Source organism: Struthio camelus, chromosome 1 (genome assembly GCF_040807025.1).
Source record: "Struthio camelus isolate bStrCam1 chromosome 1, bStrCam1.hap1, whole genome shotgun sequence".
NCBI lineage: Eukaryota > Metazoa > Chordata > Aves > Struthioniformes > Struthionidae > Struthio > Struthio camelus.
In genome coordinates, this window is record NC_090942.1 from 82,547,692 (window position 1) to 82,557,882 (window position 10,191).

Consider the following 10,191-nt stretch of genomic DNA (forward strand, 5'->3'; position numbering starts at 1 on the left):
TTCCAAAGGAAGTAGCATTGCAGAGAACAGAAAAAGCATGGAGCAACTGGCCCAGCAGCATTAGAGATCTTGCATGGAAATTAAAAATAGTAGATAAACGTGCTCAGAGCAATCGGGCTTTCCAAAGGTCTGCTGGGAAAGGCCTGTCTTCACAATTTCCAGGTAGGACCGTTGACTGCTGTGATAATTTTAAGTTGTGTGTTTTGCACACGTATGAGCTCCACTCATTTCAAAGTGAATTCCGTGCCTGAGGGTTGTCTGGTAACCAAGACAAAAAGCAGTAATTGCGAAGAATGATCTTGGGTTTGCAATGAACAGGGCACGTTTGCAGGGCTAGTGAAAACTTTATTTCCCATAAGAAAATGATGTCAAGCTGTAAAATAAACATCCAAGGAAAAAATCTCTGCTTAAAGACAGAATCTGAGACTGAACAAATGGCACAGGCCAAAACTGTTCACAAAGAATGAAATAACAGCAAGGTTATGCAATTGTAGCCAAGATAAGAAGCATACTGCCAGGCTTACCAAAACAAACAAACAAAAAAGCCCCATAAAACAACTGACCTCCCCCCCAGTACTTTACAAGTGTGTTGTTTTTCTGACAACATGCAGAGAAATAGATCAGTGAGTCCACCAGCAGAGGATGCACCTAATACTGGTGTGATAATAGTAAATGCAAACAAAAAGAGTAGAGAGAATTCAACGCTGAAATTGGATCTCCAGTGACAGAACTTGTTTAAGTGGATGCCCACTCCAATAACGTCAATGGGGCCAGAAAATCAGTGAGGGTTTCCCTCATCTCATGACTTGGAGGTTGTCAGCAAGAGCTAGAAGCATAAGAATGGGTCAGGGATGGGGGAAAGAAATAGAATAGTCTACAGGAAGAGACTGGTGTTCAGTGTCAGTGATGAGGAAAGAATGGACATGGAATGGAGAAGTCCTGCCTTCCTAAGGGCACGCTTGTTTAGGGGAGTCCCAGCATTGCAAAGTAATGGCAGATTGTGGCAAAAAGCTGGGTGAAGCGCATCTAGCACTCAGATACTGGTGTCATAAAAACAATTTTGGCACCCCAAGAGTTAAAAGACTGAATGAGAGGGGAAGATAGAGTAAGGGGCTGGGGGAGAGTGAGGCAGCCAAGAAGAGAAGAACCTGTAATGTTGGGAGCGAACACCAGAGAAGTCACCGAGGTCAGGACTGAACTAAACATCTCACTGCAAGGGTGAGATAATGAGGATCATAGGCAGAGGCAGTGGAGTGAGCGATGCTAAAAAGAATGAAAACAGTGGTTAGTGAGAAAAAGTCTTGAGAAGACTAATCAGAAAGAAAAATGCAAATAGTGACCATTTAGAGACAGAGAGCTGGGGTTAGAGTGAGAGAGAGAAACCGGGAGAGGAGGGTGAACTTATGTGTAACAGTTGCTTCCACAAGCACGCACACACACACACACACACGCACGCACGCACTATTAAAGTTGGACAGTGGTGCTGAAAGAGATTTAAATAGAGTTGATTTCCTGCACTTATAATGAGTCTGGGCACTTTGGGTTTGGCTGAATCTTTTTTCCATTTTTAGGGGCTTTTTTTCCACAGGAAGAAGTAAAACATTTTCAAACCAACTGTAGTTCTGGTCCAAATCAATTTTAAGGTTCTAGTTTGGGAATATCAAATTCTCACAAGCCTTCTCATTAGATTATGGCTCAGCAAAGATTGAGATATTTCTGTAATCTTAATCAAGCCCCAAAATTTCTTTTTGCTTTTGATCCTACTTTCCGACCAGTACTGTTAAGGTGTGTTTGAATCAGAAGATTAGACTCCAAGCAGCTGTTTTTCTGTCACCTTTGTCTTTTCTCTCCTTCCACTGTCCTAGCCCCATCACTCACCAGAGTTTCACTCTCTCCTGTCTCTACCTCATTGCCAAAAAAAAGAAAAACAAAAACCTCACAGCTCACCCTCCTTTTTTTTCAGTAAGATCAGATTTTGAGGCTTTGGTTTTGACTCATGTCTATATGAGGTAAAAACCACTCAGCTTTTTTTCCCAGTCTTAAAACCTGATGTTGCTTTGGGTTTGTGGTAAAAAGGAGATTAATGTCCTTATGTATTCCCTATAACAAACGTTTTCTTTTCTTTTTTTGTTGCACTCAGTTTTTGTATTGGTTCTGGCCACTGCTGGAGACAGCCTACTGGACTAGATTGATAGCTGGTCTTAAGCCAAGATGTTTTTTCCGATGTTCTTAAGTGTTCCTGCTAACTTCTGTTTTCTGACATTTTCTTGGATTGCCATGGTACAATGCTCTCAAGCATAAATAAAATTGTTTGTTTGATTTTTTTTCATCTAATGTCAAGATACTTCACAGGGTGGCCCTCAGCTTTAAAGGTAGGAAGTGTTAGATACACACACACACACACACACACACACACACACACACACACACACACACACACACACACACACACACACACACACACACACAGATACACATTCATCTGTTGCAGATGTTGTCAGATTGAGCTAATCATGCAGTCCATTTGGGAAGCTGTAGTTGAAGGCAGAAAAGAAGTTCTGCACATCAAAGCTGTATTGCAAAGTCAGTTGAGCAGTGACTCAGTGAGTAGTTGTTGTAAACAAATTAATTTGTGCCTCAGTTTACTTGACGGCAACAAGCATATAATGTGCCCCTTTCTGGTCACTAAAGTGTTTTGAGCCTGGAACGATATTCTAAGAACAAATTGACATGCTTTGTAATTCAAGTGACTATTGATAGGGGGAATTGTGGCTATCTGAGAAATATCTGAGTATAAATAAACAAATTTATGTTTGGAAGGCTGCCATTCCTGACAGCAGTGCACCCAAAACATTCCTCCTTCTCTGTCATCTCAGTTCATTCATAATGGACTTTTCATTTATTTTCTGGAAAATGTGAAGCACAAAACAAGCATGAAGCAGAATAATTTGCTAATGAGTGCTAAGAAAGGTAAAACTCTCCGAATCTTTTTTAGGAAACATTTCCTCTGTCAAAAATTGGGCGCCTTCTTTTTTATGGGGGAAGGTAAAAAGGAAGGAGCTTGCTGGAGGGGAGTGTTATGTTCTACTGGATGTAATGATTAAATGTCAGCTTTGTGTCTTTTTTTTTTTTTTTGGCCTGCTAGGAGCTATGTACCATGGAGATATATAAACAAGAAGTGACCAATTATTCATGCAAAAAGAGGTTTCATGAATCACAGCAAAACAGTAAATTATGTGGAAAAGCACATTTCACACTCTATTCAGGATATACTTATGATAACTAAAAATAGTTATCATAACTATGCAGATTCTTTTCAGTAAGATTTGAGTAGGGGTGGGAGAAGGGGTTGTGATAGGATTGAAAAGATTTGCAACAAAACATCTCTGTTGTTTTTCAGGAGCAAAAAAACTACCATAGCTGCCTGCTCCAGTGTGTCTCATTGAAGTGTGTGCCAAGTGTGTAAATGCAACCCTGGAGGACCCGGCAAGCCTGCAGGAGGTCAGGCCCTGAAGTGCATGTTGTTTGTTAGCAGCAGCTCTTGCAGAACACCGAGGGTGGCGGCAGTGCCCACAGTTAGCAGAAGATGAAGTAACTATTTAATCAATGCAGCATCTCTGTCCACAGGAGTGTGTTTTTGCTTCTTTGGTGGTACATTTTAAGGGAGGAATTTTTTCAAGTATAGAGGAGGAAGATAGCACTAGGAGGCAACCTGCAGTATTTGAATTATTCCTTGCTCAAGAGATTTAAGTTCCAGCCTCCTGCACTGAACTCTGGTGGCAGTAACCCCTTCCCACTCTTTTGGCTTGATCCTGCAATTGCTTCTGCCTGAGGACAGATTTGTACTGAAGTAGCGTCCCATTGACTTCACTCAGAGTACAATATGGTGCATATATTCACTAGCTCTAGAGCAGGCTCTAGGACTGGGAAGCTAATGCTGGCAAAAAGCTTTCAGGTAGCAAGTTAATACTTTCTTTTGCTTTTGATGAAATCGTATCAGTCAAAACCAGTATTTACTTTCAGTGCCCAGTTCTACTTGGTTTCATGAGCTACATGCTATAGAAATCTATCATATATTTCTTTCCATTTATGCATTTGGCTAATGGCACATAGTCACATCAAACTGTGCAGCAGAGAACTTCATCAAAATATTCAGTTCCCAGGCACTTTGCCAGTTCATAGTGTTTCTGCTAGCCACCGAGATTGCTATGCTTGTCTGAAATGCTTTGTTACAGAGGTCTCTTTGAGGAACACGTTCTATCTGCTGATTGGAAAGTCAAGCAGTGACTGTGATACAACAGAGTTCATGGTTCTGAAAGTGTCATTCCACTGACTTACTAAGGAAAATGGGAACCCTGTAGCAAAGGCCTTAATAATGCCTTTCCATTGTCATGTACTCATGAGAATGAGCTCAGAACGGACAGGGAATATGTAAGACTTGAATCCCCATTATTTTACATGAAATGATGAAGAAAAGGGAAAAATCTTTATTTTTAAATCAGAAAGTCAAGAGAAGTGACTTAGTAACCCCAAGTTTCTGGACTGGAGAGCTCCTCATAGTGAAAAATTCACGTGCAGAAATCAAGGCACATAGAAGTGTACGTAGAAAGGATAGTCAGAAATCTGCCAAAGCGCATGGGCTCTGTTTTCAAACTGCTTTCAGTGGCTGCACTTTTTTTTCAGTGCTTTGTGCTCTGGTTGCCCAGTCATGATTTTGAACAGTAGGAGTAAAGTTGCTCCTATCAAAGGAAATGAATTGATAGTTCTCAGCAGTTGTGTTTTATAGCTACTTTTCCCAGGAGCAAATGATTCTACAGGGTACCAGTGACTAAAGAAGTAGGCCCATGATGTGACCTCCTTTGGACTGAGACTGGGTCATGAGAAGGAGCAAGAAGAGGGCTGGTTTGTGCTAGATGGGACGAGCTTTGCTGCTAAAAATATTCCTCACCCCAATGGTGCCGGCTGCTATGTCATGTTACAAGCAGGGTGAAGAGAAGCCAAGATGCCCACTGGTCCCCGCTATGCTTTTTGTTCATTATCATTCATCAGGTGCTGTGTCACATATAATATTTTCCATCTATTTTTGGCCATATGGTCTGGTACTGCTCAACAGCAGAAACCTGTTGATTCTGGACTGCTGACTACTACTGGCCAGCACACTGAACTGTAGGGTGACTTAACTGTGGTGGAAGACAGACAGAATTGTTTCCAGGGTACACCTAAGGAGGCCCTCTCTGTAAAGCAAACATTGATTTTGGAGAGGTTTTTTTTCTACCTGTCTGCTGCCAGCAGGCTGTAAACAGGATCCCTATACTTTTCCCTGTTAATACTAACTCTCATTGAAACTCATCAGCAGCCTTTAAGCCAATAGAGGTTGCTGACCATTGCACACTCCTAAGAACAAAGGAGGTCCATACTCATTGTTATGACCACTTAGAATGAGCTAAGTCACTGGAGGCAACACCGAAGTCCATGGGTGGCCTGTGACTTGTGGGTTCACTAGGTTCATCCTGCCTTTATGGACAAACTCCCACTATTATAAATCTTGAAGGTATGAATTTCTTCCTGGAGCAACTTGTTTGCTTGGGGTTTTTTTGGAAAATTTCAGTAACTTCACTGACCGCAGTCTCTGCTGCTGAACTTGCCATAACTGAGGCTCACTCATGAATGTTTAGTCTTAACAGTGTGTGATTTCCCGTTGTGATTTCTGAACCACATTCTGAATGGAAGTGCTGGTACTAGAGTGTCATAAATACACTTCTAGATAAATACTGGTATATCAGACATGACCAACCTCTCTGGAGTCAGCATGCCACAGGTCTGAGGCACCCGCAGCCTGAAGCAGATGTGGACATCCTACCCCCTGTCACCCCCAATTTTCCTTAAGATCTCCAAAATATTTAAGATGGAAAACAATCTATTTTTAAAACAATCACACAGTTACTCAGGATATTATTTATATTTAAATTAAAACCAGCTTTTAGGCCTTCAGCTAGTCCAAAAAGCTAACGTTATTTAAGGAGGAGAAAAAAGAGAAGATGTTTGCAATGATTTAAATAATTTATTTGAACCTGGCATTATGCACTGGGAAGAAAGAGCAGCACCCTGCAATGGCTTCTCCCTTTAAAAAGCTGGAGAAAAAATGGTCAAATGTGCTATGCATTTATTCAAAAGTGTCTACCAGAGCAACGTTTACAGAAGTCACATGTTCTTCATGGCAGAGCAATAGTTAAAGGGTTGCTTGTTCTGAGTCAAATGCCCAGTGGTGCCTGTTTGGAACATTTTCCTTTGAGTCACTTTGTTTGAAATGTAATAAATGGCTGGTCAATCTGTTGTTAGAGCCTCTGTAGTTGTTGCCTGGAATATTATTCCAAAATGTTTACTCCACGGAGGTGTCTCATGAGTGGTACCTCTTACTCACATCTGTCATATTTTTAAAGAGGGGTAATTTGAATTTTCTCTATTTTTTTGCGCACATCTAGCAGATGTTCAGACAAGCTAGGGTGTTTCCTTCAGTCATGCTGTCACTGCATATGCTTCCAAGGTGCATTCAGGGTCAGATTCAAAGGCAACTGAAGTGAATGCAAAGACAAAATCAAGGCAAGTATATTCAGAATAAAAAAATATATATATTTCCAGTATGACGAAAGGCTCTGTGAGAAAGTGTAGGGATCTACATTTCTGCTAACTGCTCATAGGAAGGGGCTAGTGAGAGTTCTAGATCTATCATAAAAGATGCTATCAAGGAAGACAGTGAAGGACCTTGACATGGGAATCCCTGATATTCCCAAAATCCCAGATTCACGAGATGTAAATGTGTTGCAATGGAGTTTTGGAAAAGCCTGGGACATATCTGAGGCAAAGAAAGCTCATCTGATTTATAACCTGCTAGATCTATACACAGCCATTCAGCTGTGGTCCTTAAATGGCCAATGTACATCTGCCACAAACCCTGTACAACCAGAAACCAAAGGAGAATTAGAAGGAACGTGGTGATGGTGTGTTTGACCTTGTCCTTAGGAATGCCTGAGCTGCCAAATCCTTGTGATAAGTGAATCCTGTGGTGATGGTAACCTGGGGCTTGCGCTGGCTCAGAGCACCCATTTGACCTGAGGAAGAGAAGAGCTCCAGCAGCATGGGAGGCGTCAAGCCCTAGGAGGCTCTTTGACATCTGCAGAGGTAGGAGTTGTCCTTAGTCAGCTGGCAGTTTCTTAGAGCCCAGATCACTCCTGCTAAAGACTGACTTATATGCCTGACTGCCAGGCTTAGGGATTAAAGAGCTCTCTGTTGTAGTCACACCAAGCGTTAATTATTTCTACCTTCAGAGTGAGGTTGGATTCACAACCTCCTCTTCAAGGTGAGAAGCCTTGGATCCAGTTGCTGTTTTGGAAACAAGATTAACTGACTGCCGAGGTGTGCAGGGGACTCGGGGAGGAAAAAAACTGTATTGCTATCCATCATGGCAAAAATAGGACTCGATTTTTTTAATTTCTTAGAAAGCTCCTCAACTTCGTTCTTGCAAAGGCCACCATAGGTTATAAAGGAATGAAGGACAATGTGGTCAAAGCTTTCTTGTCCAAAGACAGATGCTGAGCAATGGTACCATAAAGATTTTGGAAGATTATGTGCTATACCTGCAAAAAGGCCAGATAGGAGGCCCTGTGTCTCCACAATATGGTTGTATTGATTTGAATTAAGTGGTCACCAAATAATTAATTTATGCTGTCCCATTTACTTAAACAGCTGACTTAAACAGCTTTCACTGTGAGGTTATTCCATGTTATTTTGCATATAGAATGAATTGATAGCATAATGGTTGCTTTCAGAGAAGCTTGGAAACGTGCTTTGATTAACTGTCTTTTTCAGATGGTAAAGTACTAGGAAAAGAATTGGTCCCTTTCCTGGTGAAAATAATGCAAATTCTCTAAAGGATTCACTTTTATTGTATCTTTTAAAAGTGCTATTTCTTCGTTATCCCATTGACTAGGATCTGATCATGATGGTTCACGTTATTTAAAGCATTGTGACAGCCTCTGCAGTTGTGGCAGATGCCAGTATCTCAATTGACCCCAGCTGGTCAGAATTACAATGTGGGCTTGACACAGGACATCAGCTGGTTCAGCTGGCAGATGATCTCATGGTGTTCAATCCAAGGCTTGTCAGAGTTATTAGCTGCCTGTGCTACAGGAGGTCATGAGTTAGCATTGGTTTACACAGGGACTCTGGAGAGAACAAAGAGAAGGGTCCTCATGTGCCTCTGTTCCTGCCCTGTGAAAAAACCCTGGAAGGTATCAGTGGGAAACACTGGGGTTTCTCCTGCCATTCAGTAACAGGGTGTGGAAGCCCTGACAGGACGAGGACACATGGTCCCCTGGCAGCACTGCAGGGTCATACAGCGAGTGTGTGGATGTGACTGAACTTGTCTTATGTCGCAGGCACTACTTAAAGGATGAACATTTCCATATTTCACAATCAGTGTCTCACTGGCTTCCCCTCCCCCTAAACACTTGTTTCTTTTTAGATCAAGCAATTAAGCAAACAACAGAAAACACATGTGCCATCAATTCTGCATTTCAGTAAAATCCCTGGCTGTTAACAGGAAGTGTTTGTGACCTCATCTGGCAAAGTATAAAAGCAGGTTCTAAGAGTGCTGTTTAAAACAGTGCATTTAATTGGTAGCTGCCAGAGAAGGACACACACAAACTTTGTTTAAGAATAACCTGATTTTCAGTGTGAAGGAATCTGGAGATGTTTTGACATATTTACATTGTGTAATGGAAGTATTAAATAGGAAGTGAGACGTCAAACTTCTTAAAAAAAAACTATTTTTGTTTACATACTCAGACAAAATTTAACGCTACGGTAATGCCCCACTCCTCTTTTCTTTTCTGCAGTTTTGTTCCATGTCTCTGTTGTTTACATTCCAGTTAATTTTAGCTAGCTGATGGTTGAAGTCAATTACCTCATAGTGCTTTTTGTCTAAAAGCAAAGATGCAGTTATAAATTACAGATTTATTAATGAAATCTCTGAAACTTCCAAGAGTCATTAGCAGGCAGGGTGGAAAGATGTGTCCTACGTATGTTGCAGGATTACTTATTAGCTTGTGTATACTTAACTAAAAATGCCAGAAAATGTGGGAAGCAGCACCGAAAACATAAATCTACATTCTGGAAGAGCATGAAATGGAGATAATAGTTCTGGAGTTGACTGAACTGTACTCAAGGCAGAGTTTGGGATGTTAGAGAGGGAGGAAGGTGACTCTCCTTCATCTTTATGTTCCCCCACTTTAACTGGTGCTTAACTGGAGATAGGGTTCAATTTGGGTGACATTTAGAGCAGCTTAAATGCTTTGCTAAATTATTCTGGCACAAATGATCTTTTGAATTGATCTCTTCACTGGGGATAATCAGAGGGCAACACACTTTAACTTTCTTCTCCTGTTTCCACTCTCATCCACTGCTGTCTCCAGATCATCCGCCTGGGTGGCAGATTCAACAGGTTCTCTGTAATAGCTGTATATTTGGGACGATGTTGGCTTTTCTTAGAACAATCGCTGTCCATTTTGTCCCAGAGAGGTGAGCATTGCATAGGGTATGTTGTTCTGGTATGTTGTTCAGGGAACTGTTAGGGCCTGACACACTAAGTCTAAAAATGGCAAGCGTAGAGAGCAATAGTAGAAGCTGATTACAATTTCTTATTCAGCTGTATCTATCTCACAAATATCTCCTTAACTTATCTATGAGATTTGTGTTACTATCACTGGCTTTTAATAGGGGAATCTAAAGAATGATCTCATGTCCAGAGAAGAATTCAGAACTCTTTGACCAGTATTTCCCAAACCATGGTCAGGTGATGGTTCAAACAGCCATACAAAGTGCATGGAACCACCTTGCCCTCCTGATGTAAAAAATAGGGAAAGTAATGAAGGACTGACAGTTGTCCAAAAATCTTATCAAGAGATCAAATGACTGAGGCAGTTGCACGGGCAAGGAGGAAAACCTCTGTTGGAAGCAGAGATAAAACTTAGCATGCAAGGTAGTGAGGTAGAAAAAACTAAAGGCAATGATAGAACTCCTGATCGCTTCTAGGGGACAGGGTTTAGCCTCTAATTTTCTCAGAATTAGAAGAATAAATTAGAATAATTTAGAATTAGAAGAAATATATTCCTATTTATGGGGAACAGTCTAATA